This window comes from Cucumis sativus, chromosome 5 (assembly GCF_000004075.3).
Source record: "Cucumis sativus cultivar 9930 chromosome 5, Cucumber_9930_V3, whole genome shotgun sequence".
NCBI classification, from domain to species: Eukaryota; Viridiplantae; Streptophyta; class Magnoliopsida; order Cucurbitales; family Cucurbitaceae; genus Cucumis; species Cucumis sativus.
Window position 1 is genome coordinate 7440830 of NC_026659.2, and position 15264 is coordinate 7456093.

The window sequence follows — 15264 nt, forward strand, 5'->3', positions numbered from 1 at the left end:
TTTTTTTTTTTTATGTTTATTGAATGATTAATGAACATTTGTGGGCCATGAAAAGACGTTTTTGCCCTTAAAGAAAATAACTAAAAGCAAAAATAATATTATAAAATATAATTGTATTCATAATATACATACATTATCCATTATTATATAACTAACATCCAACCTATTAAATTTTATACCGTAACATATACCATTCTATAAATGAAGTATTGTGCCTTGAAAATATAAGTTCAATTGTCTCTTTTAGTTCCTTTCTTCTCTATTCTTGTTTTTGTGTTGTTTGTTCATTATTATTTCATGGTACGTTATCAATACGATTTTCTACGATTTGATTAAGTAGGCTATAAATATTTGATTAAGTAGGCTATAAATATTTTGTGTACACATCATGCACAGTTTAAATGTTCTGTTTGAAAACGTAATCTTTTATGCCACACTTTTAATTTAAAAGGTTTTTAAAATAGTACTTGATTATACTATCTAAAAAAACCTGAAAATGTAAATGCAAATTCAGTGTCTTTAAGTTATTTTTTTTATTTTTTTAAATAATTTTTAGTTAATTTTCATAATTATAACAAATTGACCAAACATTTATGGTGTCTATAACAAAATGAAAAAGTTCATGAAGTTAATTATTTTTTTAAATACTTCACGTTTGCTCCTCCTTTTCATCCTCTTTCTTTTCTTACTCTTCTCTGATATTTCTTTCTTTCTATTGCCTTTCTCTCTTATGCAATTTTTCTTTTATTTTTTCAAATGGTTATTTGGTTCAAAATCGTGTAACAAAAATAAAATCAAACTGTTATTTAGCTGTTTAACATTGTGTGCAAAATACAAAAAAAATTGTGAAAAAAAATCTAGTAAAATCTAAACGATAGTATATCAAACAAAATTTTAAATATTGTTTAGATTTGAGTAACCAAATTTAAACTATCAAAATCTAAATGATCGTATACCAAAAATTTTTTAAATAAAATCGTTTAAATAAAATCTAAACGATCAATAGCTAAATCTAAACGATCATATATCAAAAAATTCTGGAAAAAATTCATTCAAATCTAATATTGTGGGCGCTGAGTGCCAATTAATCCTATGATATTTTTGTGTATTTTTCATCGTGGGCTTGTGGACTTTTTCCATTTTCAATATTACTCTATACGATGTAAATATTTTGTTTATTTGTTATATTTGTTAAAATACCCTTTTTTTTTGCTATTTATAAAAATTCTTCTATATATAAATATTTTATTTTCGAAGACTACAATCTAATAAGTAAACCAAAAACAGAAAAATATAAACTAAATTATTTATGCTCTCATTATATCCTAATTTTTCAAGTATACAACCAAAAGTGTGTAATAAATATAGAATTTTGTTATGAGAAAAGCATAATAGAACATTTGAAAATAACTAATTTCCTTTGTACTATACTTTGTTGGTATCTTACATGTCTCTATTAGCTAGTTTTCTTTTTTATAAAAAAACACCCAAATAATAATTTCTCTCAAACCTATGTATCAATATGTCAAGTGTATTAAAATTATCCATATTTTTCTTTTTAATTATTGGTATTTTACGATGTCTAAAGTATTTTTTAAAAATTCTAAGTTCCATATTTGTTTCATTCTCTAAAATTTAATTATCATTTTTATCTTCAAAATATTTGTTTTTTCTCTATAATTTTTTATTATCATTTTTTAAACTCATATCATCTATTAATTTTTTTAAAATTTCTAGTTTATTTTTTCCTTATTTCTAATTTTGATGATATGAAATCAAATTTTAAAATTGTATATAAATACATGATTTTAAATTATATTGGATGTGTAACTACCTACGTCAATATCAATTGTATTTGTTTGATTTAATGAGATATGTAGGGTTTGATTAATTTTCCAATTTCTAAAAGAAAAATATCTGATTTTCAAAATAATATTCTAATTCTATTTTTAGGTTTTTGAAATGAAGATTGTTGTATAGATAATGAAAGAGAAATAACAAATTGTTTTTGTAAAAAGAAGGAAAAGAAATATAGGAACAAATTAGTTAAAAAGAAAAAAGAAAAATCTATCGTGGAGGGCTTCAATTTGTGACCTTGAATCTGCAAAACTCTCAAATATATTGGTGCTAATAAGATTTGATTAAGTTTTTGGTTTTCTATCTAATAATCTATTTATAACATTGGTTTGCTTAATAGGAATTTTGAATAATTTTTTGTTTTACTTATGAATTATAATAAAAACAATTGATTTGTAGCTGTAATGCGTCTAATTGCTTGCTTTGATCACAAATCATTTAATTTTCTATAAGCTAATTAATATAAATGATATACTTTTTGGTTAAATTTTAGGTCAAAATTAACAAGAGAAAACAAATAATTTATTGTTAAATGATAAATGACAGAATTACTAGTGAAGAAGACTTGATATGAAATGGTAAAATGAGGTTAAATTAACTGTTACTTCTTTCGTGAAAAGGGAAAGATTAAGAAATAAAAATGCCTAAACTTTATGTTGTTTGTTTTCCTATAAACCTTTGAGGTCCGAAATAAAAATGAACCAAAATAAATGAATAATGCCAAAATTGAGTGTTTCTTCCTCAAGACGCATTGGACGGTGAATTATTGCATGCAAGGTAGACTCTCATCTCTTTAAATATAAAAGTACTCTTCAAATTACACGTTCCTCACAATTTTCACTCTATTAATCCCCTTTCTCTCTCCACCATGTTCTCATGCAAGCCTTCATCTTTGATCTCTACCACAAGGTTAGAAAAATGGAACATATATAGAAAATGGAAGAAAATGTTTATCAAAATTATGATACCAACCTATATGCATAAATTTTTAATACCCAATTATTTATTAAAAACTATAGATGATTACAAATACAAAAAAAAAAAAAGATAATAATAACAATAATTAATTTTAAATTATTGTAAACCTTAAACCCTATATAGAAATAGTCAACAAAATAAAAAATAAAATATTAGAAGAGAATAGAAAAACATGATTTGATTTCTTCTTCACCCTTAGCATTTTGTTGTGATTTGTGAATATGAATGGAAAAAAAAATATTTATACTCAAAGATTTGAAAGGTTGAAAGAGATACAAAAGAGTTAGTATGAGAAGATAAATGTGAATAGTTAGAAGAAATGAGACCGTAATTACAATAATTAATTTCAAGTTAAAAAATCTATAATCTATAATCCTTATTATCCATACTATATAAAAAGTGGCTCAAGGGGAGAATCATTTTTGGAGGATTCTACCTCTTGCCAACTTAAAAAATTAATAATATTGCCTTACACATTAATATTTTCAATTGACTCTTCTACCCCTTATTAAATTCTAAATTTACAATTTTGCCCTACGTAGGGTAAATTTACAAATTTTATTTGTCAAATTCTAACATGCTTTCAATTATCCTTAATATATAAAATGTGGCTTAAGGAGAGAATAATTTTTGGACGATTTTATCCCTAGCCAACTTAAAAATTAACAATATTGCCCTAAGCATTAATGTTTTCAATTGACTCTTCTATCCTTTGCCAAATTCTAAATTTACAATATTGCTCGATGTAGTGTAAATTTACAATATTGCTCCATGTAGTGTAAATTTACAAATTCTATTTGCCAAATTCTAAATATGCTTTCAATTATCAAATTATTTATTATAAACCCTCAAAATTAACACATAAACAAATTTACTATTTGTAAATCACTATTAAATAAAATATTTTATAAACATGTATTTTAGTAAAAGTACTATTAAATAGAATATTTTATGAACATGTATTTTAGCATGCTATAGTTACATTCTTTAATTATCAAATAGCAGTGAATATTTTTTTTTGTAATATGGAAAATAAATGATTTCTATATAAAAAGTTGCTTGTAATTAACATGAAAAATAGATTACATTCAACCAAAATATGTTTTGTTTTCCAAATTTCATAACTTAAAAAATATGAGTTCATAAGTTGTTTGTGTAATAAAGATGGAAAATAAATTACTCACCCAAAATATGTTTGGTTTTCTAAATCCCATTGCTTCAAAAATATGAGTTTATAAGTTGTTTTAATTAACATTGGAAATAAATTATTGGAATTTATGTCTTAAAATTCGTAGTTTGTAGTAAATTCTATTCAATAAAATGATTATTGAGGACTTATTTGTGAAAGTAGAATACTATAATCATGAATCAAATAAACTAAGATCCCGAGGTTATCTAGTGTAGACTTGAACTTTATGTAAAGACATAAATGTGGATCAAGTTTGAGTATATAACCCAAATAGTCTATAGTGTATGAATAAAGTTGGACGCCTTATTCTGGGAACACTATGGATGCGACTCGCTTTGTAGTTAGTACAAACGATATGATCCTGAATCGTTCATGTAAAGACATAGAAGTGGGGGTATTATATGTAAAGAGTTTACATAAGACCAAAACCATGAAATAGTCACTTTTAAGTTATAACATCGTTGACTGTATAAAACTAACTATTTCGTTTAATGATGACCTAGGTAACTTAGTCTTTACAAGCCTTCCATTTTATGGGGTAAGACCGGGTGGATGGATAGGAACATAGGGTGCAAGACGAAATTCACTCCTACCCACTTTAGGGTTAGTAGATAAGTTGTTCTCTTAAGGATTGAATCCAAGTCTTGAACAAGGGGTCTCACCCTCTCATTAGCCAGAGAGGGGTTTGATTTATAGGTTGGACCTTAAACCAATTGTTCAGTAGTAGATCAGTGGGACTTTAGGAGAAAGATGTAATCTCGGGGGTAAAACGGTATTTTGATCCAGCCGAGATTACGAACAACCTATGAATGATTATATTCACTATTTAATATTTTGAATGTTTTATTTTACTTCATTTTGTTTTTGGTTAAAAGGTCACTAATTCTTTTAAGAAAAGATGGTACTATAAGAGAATGTGAAGAGGAAGTTAACGGACACAATTTGGATCCGACATGAAATGCAAATAGAAGCACGAATAAAATGACCAAAATGAAGCAAAAAAGGAGAAACTTTCTAAATTTGAGGTATGTTGCTGTGTGCCCATCTTCAAATTATGTATTTTATTAGCAATAACTATTTTTATGGTTAAATTTAATGATTTTTCATTTTCATAGTACTATTTTTTCAAAATTAAGTAAATAAGTATCGGTTGTACATTGTGTCTACTGGCTTTGCCATCTGACTCTTACTTTTTAATAACGATTAGCTTAATGTTATTATTGAATAGAAAATTTTTTAGACTAATAATAAATTGCCACAACATTTACTAAATTAATGATGAAAATACAAATAATTAAATTTGAGACAAATTAAAAAATTGATATGTGTCCCAAATTAAAAATGAAGATATAAATTGACAAATTCTGATAATGCCACATATTTTCATCATAACCATTAGATCAAGTTAATTATTTTGGTCTAATTAAATATTATTTACATGGCTAAGTTCAATTGAGCCCAAAAATAAACTTAATTTAGTCCAAAGATTATATATGACCTAAATCCATGTGGCTGAGTCCACGGGTCTGGTCCATGGATCAATCAGGCTCAAGCCCATAAAGTCCACCAGAGAACTCTATAAATAGATGAGTTCTTCTATTTTGCTGGGGGAACTTTTTTACTCTAGAATGTCTAGAGAGAATCCTCCTAAGAGCTAGAAGGCTTCCTAACTCCTGAAGCCGACCACCCTCAAAGATTGAGACTCATTTAAAGATATATACAAGCTTTCTTCAAAAACTAAGATATATACAAGCTTTCTTCAAAAACTCCAACTTTAAGAACATCACGTGCTCAGTTTCCTCAAATCAAGCGTAAACGTTCAACCAACCTCAAGAATATCATGTGTTTCACTTCCTCCAAATCAAGCTAGACATTCAACCAAGAGAGAATCAAAGGATAAAATTCTAGAGATCGAACCACATCGTATAGAATCAACATAAATGCAACATCAACACAAGTTCGACTCCACGAATCAAATTTCTCCAAAAATCTCGTGCGAACATTTATATTCATTGATTTATTACTCTTTAAGTTGGTTTAAATTCTATACTCCCAGTTTCATAATAACAAAAAACGTGGCTTCAAATTTTTGTAACTGGTTGAATTTAGAAGGTCCTTTTTCAAAAGGTATATAAAAATAATTGTTTATATTCTTTTGATATATCTTTATTAATCTTTTCAAATTTCATTAAGAAAACTATTGAAATATCCAACTTAATTGTAAACCCCAGACCTTATTAAACTCAGACCTTTTCAAAAGTTAAAAATGATTAGTTGTAAGTGAAACTAAGACAAGGAAGTAGGCTCGAGAAGTGTCAGGATGAGTGTGTTTTGATGGGTAAAATAAAGGAAGGTTAAGTGGTTATGGTTTAAAAGCTAAAGAGAAATTAAGTTGGAAGAGGAGAAAATTTGGCTAAGTATGAAAAGTTGGGTATTTGGCTATGGTTTAGGCGTTAGAGGTTTTGTTGAGTGGCCAAAAGAGAAGAAAAACCTCTTTAGAGGTTAGTATGGGCGAATAGAGTGTTTCCTAGGCGGCAAAGGAAGATAAGAAAACCTCTTAAGAGGTTATCTTTGTGTTTTGGTGTGTGGCCAAGAAGGACAAAGTGAACCTCTAAAGGTTGGTGTTTTGGTTGTAGCTAAGCGAGAAGAAGGCTTGTTTAGAGGTTAGCTAGCCATTTGGAGGTTTGCAGCAAGGCTTAGCTAGGCATTATAACTTGGCGAAGAACATGCATGCGAGAAGGACATGGAGGTTAGCTATGTGAAATGAGGTTAGCGATCATGCACTGAGAGGTTAGTCAGCGGTTTGGCTAGGTATTTGGCATGTCCTTGGCAGTTTGGCGTTTTGATTAGTTGAGGAGATGAAGAGGTGGAGTCGGTCAAGTGGAGTCCAGGTGTCATGTGCATGCATAGGATAAATTTCGGCTAAGAGAGGTGTCAATAAAGTTTCATGCAAGCTCCAGTATAAATAGGTTACTTTAAATGTACATTTCTCTCAAATCATTCATGCGTTTTGAGTAAAATTACTCCCAAAAGATTTTAAATTGAGTCTATTTTCTATATTGGGGCCGCCGATTTCATTTGAGTAAGAGAGGATTGAGTTTGAATTGAAGAAAGTAAGGTAGACTTCCAGAGGGCTGTAGAGTTCATTCGTTGGAATCTGAAGCTAAAATTTTGAGGTAAGAAAGTTAAGACATTTTAGAGCAACGTTGTAGATGAAAGTATTTTTATTTGAGTTATGGATTTATAGTTATTAAATTCTAAAGTGGAAGTAAGGTTTTGACCAAAAATGAGTTTATGGGCAATGAAGGTTGTTGGCCGAGAGACAAGGTAAGACTAGACAAGTTGGGCGTGACGTTTTGAATTAGAGAGGTTATTGAGCAAAGAGGTTGGCATTAGATGCACGACCTGTATGCAAGACGTGCACGCAGCAAGAAGGCCCATGGGGAGGGTTGCACGAGACACTGGGCACACGACTAGGTGAGGCATGCAGTGTGTCTATGCGCGGGCATGCCCAATGCATGCGGCTAGGGCTCTGTCGCCCATCCCTATGCGCCAACTGTGTTAAATAGATGTTTTTGAGTTGTTTTCCATATTGTAGGAAATTTTAAGTAAAGTTATGATATTTTTATGAGAATAGGAGGCTTAAATGGAATTATTTCCTGTTATTTTAGGTCAAGAGGAGGTTGAGCAAATTTATAGACTAAGGGTTTAAGCTACTATTTGTGAGTGATAAAATGAATTTAAAGTTGATTTCTAAATCTAACTATCTATCTAATGTTTTAAGCATGCTTTGATGTACGAATTACTTAAGTTTACTGATTTACCAAAATGTTTCCAAAGCATGAGATTTGAAATGTTTGTTAAAGTATATTTTATGATAAGTATTTAAGTAAATAATGATTTTAGAATGTTTATTACTATACCATACGATGTATATATATAGCAACCCTTCAAGGGATATGACCCGTGCACAGAGGTTCCTTTAATGAGGGTATTTAGTAGATACCTAGTTCCCATCACTGGAACAAATTAATGAGACAAGGGTTCTACAGATGATTTTCCATCTTTCGGGATGATGATGTGTAGGTACCCAACTCAAATAGCTATAACAAGATGAGGACTATTAGAGGGTCCACCTTGAGAACAAAATGAGGGCTATCAGAGGCTCCACCTTGTGTTTAATTTGGTATAGCAAGTAAATTGATTTAATTGTGTTACAGACGAAGTTTAAAACTAAATTGTTTTTGAAAAAATATGTTTTATTAAAACCATCACCCATTGGGCTATTTTAGCTCACATTTTCCAATTGGTAGAGGTCGTGATCCGCAAGTTTGATCATTGTCTCCAAGTCCGTTGTGTAAAAATTGTGAATAGTTTAGTTACTAAGGGTCAGTTTGTGTTTAAACCTTATCATGTACATTGTTTTGCATAAGGTTAAGTGCAATTGTTTAATTTCTGGTTAGTCAGTAAGTATAGTTCGAAATCAATGGCATCTAACCTCGGCTACTTTTAAAAATAATGTAATAAGTTTGTTTAAGTTTGTTTCTCCTAGTTTCTACTGTATAAGTCTTAAATTACTCAAGTTGTTTAGCGTTGTAAAATATTTGCAGTCAAGGTCAGCTAATGTTGTTCAAAAGGAAAGCAATGTCGGTTGAGTTCACGCCACACCTTAGGGCGAGTAAGCAGGTGCTCAGGGCGAGGTGTGACATTAATCTTTCCCACAAATAGTCTCATGCATTGTTAATGGATTTATAAAAGAGTTTTTAAGGAAAAAATGATTCATTTTATTTTTGTCAAGGTGATTGATACAGGGTAAATCTCAATATCTTAATTTTAACATTTACCTTTATTTTTCCTTTACATTTTATTTTGAGAAATTGTGTTTTCAATTTTTTTTAGACTACAAGTTAAAGATTTATAATTATTTGTTTAAGTTTCAATTTAAACTATTTTTAGGCTCTTGGCAATACATTGATACAAAATCTCAAACATATTAGAAATATGCTCATACATGTTTTCGAACTTTCTTAAAATAATAAGCGTTTTCCAAATATAAGAAGTCCCCGGACTACAAAGACAAGCACCTAAGTCTCTAATTATCAAATCTTGTAAACAATAATAATTATAATTTATTAACTGCTTTACTTTTTACCTTTCAAGATCGAGTTTTTCTAGCATGCATATAAATCAACTAGAATACACATATGTGCATTGCACGTGTCAAGACTTTTCTTGCTTTTGAAATTATCTATATTTTCTTTCTTTCAGAATAATATATATATATATATATATATATATATATATATATATATATATATATATATAAAGAAAATAATATTGAATTGATAAACAATAACTTTAAAGAAACATAATATGATAATTAAAGAAAATAATAGTTTATTAAACTAATAAATTAGTAAATGATTGAGATGATCTCACTTAGTCTCAAAGTCTTCTTTTAAAATCCAAAGTATTAACCTATAACTGTAAATACAACACAAAAATGTATATCAATATAAACAAAGTGATAGACAAAACAGAACATAATGAGTAAAAAGACAAAAAAAAAAGAAAAAGAAAAAAACTAAGTAGAAGAGAAAATTCAAATGTGGGTAGAAAGACCAAGAAAACAAACCTAAGTAGAAGAGAACTCAAATGTTTATAGAAAAGATTGAAGAGAGCCTTTTGAAATCTCATAATTAATGTAATTTTAAAAAATTTAAAAATTAAATTATAAAAATAAAGAGATAACTTTTCATATTCTAACCCTCTTGATCGGTTAAATAATGTGGAAAATTAAAAAGATTATTAATGGTTAATGGTAATTTATTTTTTATATTAGTTAAATAATCAATTAAATTTGGTTGATTGATTTAAATTAAAAGATTGGATAAGGTTGGAAATTTAAAAATTGAAGAGGGGTAAAGAAGTCCAAAAATGATTCTTCTTCTTAGCTCCTTTTTAAGGTAGTATAGATATAGATATAGATAATATCAAGTATGCATGATGATCTTGAAGTAAGAGGTTCAATCCCCACATCCCACATATTGTAAAAAATAAATTAATTAATTTTCAATTTCCTTGATGAATGAAAAAATTGTAGTTGAAGATACAATAAATTGGAGTCTTTTAAAAGATATAACAAATCAGAAAAATATTTATACTATATAGAACAGTTTCGAAAACGAAAAAAGTCAACAGACCCATAATGCAAAATACCAAAAATGCCCCAGTCAACACACGATTAATCAGTCACACGGGTGTGCGTAATTCTTCTTCTAAACAATCATGATACATGATCTTGTAAGCAATGGTACATGATCGTGTAGATGGTATCAACACCGGTCACACAAGCGCGTGTTATTCTTCTTTTAAACGATCATGAACCAAGATCATTTAGATATTGGTACACAATCGTGTACTAAAAGCTAAACGATCGTGTATACAATCTAAATGATCTTGGTTCACAATCAAGTATCAAAATCTTTTATATTTGATGCAAGATCTTGAATCAAAGACGTTTAGATATTGGTACACGATCGCATATTAAGAGTTAAATGGTCGTATATAAAATCTAAACAATCTTGGTTCACAATTGTGTACTGAGATCTTTAATATTTGGTACAAATCATTTAGGTTTTGTACTCGACCGTATACCAAGAACTCAACGATTATGTACCAAAAGCTAAATGATCGTGTACGAAGATCTAAAAGATTTTTGTTCAAGATCGTGTCACACCCCAATCTAGATTTTTTCTCTAACCTAAATCGTGGCATGATAAAACACTTTTGAAAGCGACATTTTCCATCTTACATCTAAAGAACACATATTAAGAAATTCCAAGAAAATTTTGACAACATCTCCCGTAAAATTTGAAGTAGCCAAACCTGAAAAGTTGAAAGATTTTCACTTCTAAAATTACATATTCTTCAGGCTCAAAATAATATTAAGTGTGTCTCACAACACACTCATCCATCTAGTTTAGAGTCTCAATTATAGTTTATATTCAACTACGAAATAGTTGAAAAAGAATTACGATTTAATAAGAGACCCCTCAAAACTCAAATACTCATCATAACTTTTGCTACTTCCAATCACCCAAATAGAAATAAAAAACTTAAGTATCTACATACACAAAAAGAATAAAAATCTACAATTCATGACAGGAAGCTCATCGTATGCTTGGTCCTTGACTGCTACCTGGAGGGAAGAAAACATTTAAAGCGTGAGCTAAAAACTCAGTGAGTGGAAAAATTTAGATGTAGAAAAACATGTCTAACATGTTAAAAAGAAAATGTGTAAACCATTGAAATTTATGTCCTAAAACTCGTAGATTGTAAATATAATTCATTGACCGTTGTTAATAAAGTCTTATTATTGTAATAATTGTTATTGATTATATTATTAGTTTTGTCTTAATAACCCAAATCCAATAAACTAACATCATAAGTTGTTTAATGAGTCTTGAACAGTATGTAAAGACATACAAGGATCAATGTTCAAGATCAGCTTAAAGGGTCTATAGTATAGGGTAAGGTTGAGTACCTTATTCTGATAACACTATGAATACAACTCACTTTGTATTCGATACAATCGCAATGATCTAACGTGTTCGTATAGTTGACATGCGAGTGAGGGTATCTTATGCAATGAGTTTTCATAAGACCGGACACGAAATAGTAGCCACTAGATATAACTCTGTTAACTAGTTAGGTTTCTATTTCGTTAGAATGACCTAGGTAACTTAGTCATAATCCTGAGTGTGTTATAAACTCCTATTCGCGAAGGATTGTCCTTTGATTTGTACTGGTGAGAGTGGTCAAATCGTCGACTCAATAAGCTTATCATTTTGGGGACAAGACCGAGGGGAGAGCTTGAAACATAATTACATAAGATGGAATTCACTCCTTCCCTACTTTAGGGTAAGTAGATGAATGTTTCCTTAAATGGTGTCTCTAGGACTTGAACAAAAGGTCCTACCCTCTCTATGGCACTAGAATGATTTTTGTTTATTGGTACAACCATAAATAGGTTGTTCATTAGAGGAGCATTGGTAACCAAGGGGTAAAATGATAATTTGACCCAACTGGTGTTTTGAGGACTGGTGAAGGTCTACTGTTATTGGTCTATATCCGTGGACACGAAAATATATCTACAGTGAGAAGAGTTCAGTTATGAGTCTTTAGTGAAATGTACACATAGCTAACGAATATTGATTAATGTGGTTAATGAGTTTAGCCAATTAATCTCATATCGTTGTAGTTTCAGATCTGTATGACCATTAGGTCCCATTCCTAGCTCGTAAGGGGTAATGAGACTTATTTATATTGGTTATAATTTGAAATGTTCAAATTTAGTTTGGGAACTAGTATAATGTATATAGATACATCATAATATAAAGTTCTCAAACTTTATTGTATAAATTTAATTTTGAATATGATTCAAAATTAATTTATGAGAGATAAAATATTTGAATGAGTTCAAATATTAATTTAATGTGAATTGAATTCATATAAAAATTGTTGGTTATGAGATAAATTTAAATTTGAATATGGTTAAAATTTAACTTAAGTTAAATATAAAACTACAAGATATTGGAGAGATATTCATTAAATAAGATTTAAATGAAATATAAATGCTTCTAAGCCATGTCGGGCAGAATCACCCAGGCAACACGAGGACTTCCCAAGTGGTCACCCAACTTAGTACTACTCTTCCCAAGCACGCTTAACTGCGGAGTTCTGATGGGATCCGGTGCATTAGTGGTGGTATGATCGCACCCGTCATGGGATGCGCAGAAAATGCATGTAAGCCATGTCGGGCAGAATCACCCAGGCAGGCTCGACTGGTCGCAACGGCCACCGGCGCCCGCGCGAGCGTGTGCATGAGCAAACGCACAGCGTGAAGACACGGTGGGTGGGAGAAAGAAATAAAATGGAAGGATTAAAGAAAATAGTAATAAAAAAAATATAAAAAAGGGGTGCAACACAAGGACTTCCCAAGTGGTCACACAACTTAGTACTACTCTCGCCCAAGCACGCTTAACTGCGGAGTTCTGATGGGATCCGGTGCATTAGTGCTGGTATGATCGCACCCGTCATGGGATGCGCAGAAAATGCATGTAAGCCATGTCGGGCAGAATCACCCAGGCAGGCTCGACTGGTCGCAACGGCCACCGGCGCCGCCGCGCGAGCGTGTGCATGAGCAAACGCACAGCGTGAAGACACGGTGGGTGGGAGAAAGAAATAAAATGGAAGCATTAAAGAAAATAGTAATAAAAAAAAAAGTTATAAAAAAGGGGTGCAACACGAGGACTTCCCAAGTGGTCACCCAACTTAGTACTGCTCTCGCCCAAGCACGCTTACCTACGGAGTTCTGATGGGATCTGGTGCATTAGTGCTGGTATGATCACACCCGTCATGGGAAGCGCAGAAAATGCATGTAAGCCATGTCGGGCAGAATCACCCAAGCAGGCTCGACTGGTCGCAACGGCCACCGGCGCCCGCGCGAGCGTGTGCGTGAGCAAACGCACAGCGTGAAGACACGGTGGGTGGAAGAAAGAAATAAAATGGAAGGATTAAAGAAAATAATAAAAAAATGTAAAAAAGGGGTGCAACACGAGGACTTCCCAAGTGGTCACCCAACTTAGTACTACTCTCACCGAAGCACGCTTAACTGCGGAATTCTGATGGGATCCGGTGCATTAGTGCTGGTATGATCGCAACCGTCATGGGAAGCGCAGAAAATGCATGTAAGCCATGGCGGGCAGAATCACCCATGCAGGCTCGACTGGTCGCATTGGCCACCGGCGCCCGCGCGAGCGTGTGCAAGAGCAAACGCACAGCGTGAAGACACGGTGGGTGGGAGAAAGAAATAAAATGGAAGGATTAAAGAAAATAGTAATAAAAAAAATATAAAAAAGGGGTGCAACACGAGGACTTCCCAAGTGGTCACCCAACTTAGTACTACTCTCGCCCAAGCACGCTTAGCTGCGGAGTTCTGATGGGATCCGGTGCATTAGTTCTGGTATGATCGCACCCGTCATGGGATGGGCAGAAAATGCATGTAAGCCATGTCGAGCAGAATGACCCAGGCAAGCTCGACTGGTCGCAACGGCCACCGGCGCCCGCGCGAGCGTGTGCATGAGCAATTGCTCAGCGTGAAGACACGGTGGGTGGGAGAAAGAAATAAAATAGAATGATTAAAGAAAATAGTAATAAAAAAAATATAAAAAAGGGGTGCAACACGAGGACTTCCCAAGTGGTCACCCAACTTAGCACTACTCTCTCGCCCAAGCACGCTTAACTGCGGAGTTCTGATGGGATCCGGTGCATTAGTGCTGGTTTGATCGCACACATCATGGGATGCGCAGAAAATACATGTAAGCCATGTCGGGCAGAATCACCCAGGCAGGCTCGACTGGTCGCAACGGCCACCGGCGCCCGCGCGAGCGTGTGCATGAGCAAACGCACAGCGTGAAAACACGGTGGGTGGGAGAAAGAAATAAAATGGAAGGATAATAAAAAAAAATATAAAAAAGGGGTACACACGAGGACTTCCCAAGTGGTCACCCAACTTGGTAGTACTCTCGCCCAAGCACGCTTAACTGCGGAGTTCTGATGGGATCCAGTGCATTAGTGCTGGTATGATCGCACCCGTCATGGGCTGCGCAGAAAATTCATGTAAGCCATGTCGGGCAGAATTACCCAGGCAGACTCGACTGGTCGCAACGGCCACCGGCGCCCGCGCGAGCGTGTGCATGAGCAAACGCACAGCGTGAAGACACGGTGGGTGGGAGAAAGAAATAAAATGGAAGGATTAAAGAAAATAGTAATAAAAAAATATAAAAAAGGGGTGCAACACGAGGACTTCCCAAATGGTCACCCAACTTAGTACTACTCACTCTCGAAGCACGCTTAACTGCGGAATTCTGATGGATCCGGTGCATTAGTGCTGGTATGATCGCACCCGTCATGGGAAGCGCAGAAAATGCATGTAAGCCATGGCGAGCAGAATCACCCATGCAGGCTCGACTGGTCGCAATTGGCCACCGGCGCCCGCGCCGAAGCGTGTGCAAGAGCAAACGCACAGCGTGAAGACACGGTGGGTGGGAGAAAGAAATAAAATGGAAGGATTTAAGAAAATAGTGATAAAAAAAAAATAAAAAAGGGTGCAACACGAGGACTTCCCTGCGGAATTCTGATGGATCCGGTGCATTAGTGCTGGTATGATCGCACCC

The 15264-nt window shown here is 32.8% G+C and overlaps 6 non-coding genes and 2 pseudogenes across 6 annotated transcripts; all 8 read right to left on the reverse strand.

The window, feature by feature from the left end:
• Positions 1-12689: 12689 nt before the first annotated feature.
• LOC116404176 lies at positions 12690-12807 on the reverse strand (annotated as a pseudogene).
• Positions 12808-13002: 195 nt separating this feature from the next.
• LOC116404178 lies at positions 13003-13121 on the reverse strand. The gene has a single exon (XR_004217115.1). It is a non-coding gene; the product is annotated as a 5S ribosomal RNA (ribosomal RNA).
• Positions 13122-13322: 201 nt separating this feature from the next.
• LOC116404189 lies at positions 13323-13441 on the reverse strand. Its single transcript, XR_004217126.1, has one exon. It is a non-coding gene; the product is annotated as a 5S ribosomal RNA (ribosomal RNA).
• Positions 13442-13632: 191 nt separating this feature from the next.
• On the reverse strand, positions 13633-13751 carry LOC116404201. Its single transcript, XR_004217137.1, has one exon. It is a non-coding gene; the product is annotated as a 5S ribosomal RNA (ribosomal RNA).
• A 195-nt stretch (positions 13752-13946) lies between these two features.
• LOC116404164 lies at positions 13947-14065 on the reverse strand. The gene has a single exon (XR_004217106.1). It is a non-coding gene; the product is annotated as a 5S ribosomal RNA (ribosomal RNA).
• A 195-nt stretch (positions 14066-14260) lies between these two features.
• Positions 14261-14381, reverse strand: LOC116404212. The gene has a single exon (XR_004217147.1). It is a non-coding gene; the product is annotated as a 5S ribosomal RNA (ribosomal RNA).
• Positions 14382-14564: 183 nt separating this feature from the next.
• On the reverse strand, positions 14565-14682 carry LOC116404172. Its single transcript, XR_004217113.1, has one exon. It is a non-coding gene; the product is annotated as a 5S ribosomal RNA (ribosomal RNA).
• A 194-nt stretch (positions 14683-14876) lies between these two features.
• Positions 14877-14995, reverse strand: LOC116404174 (annotated as a pseudogene).
• Positions 14996-15264: the final 269 nt, after the last annotated feature.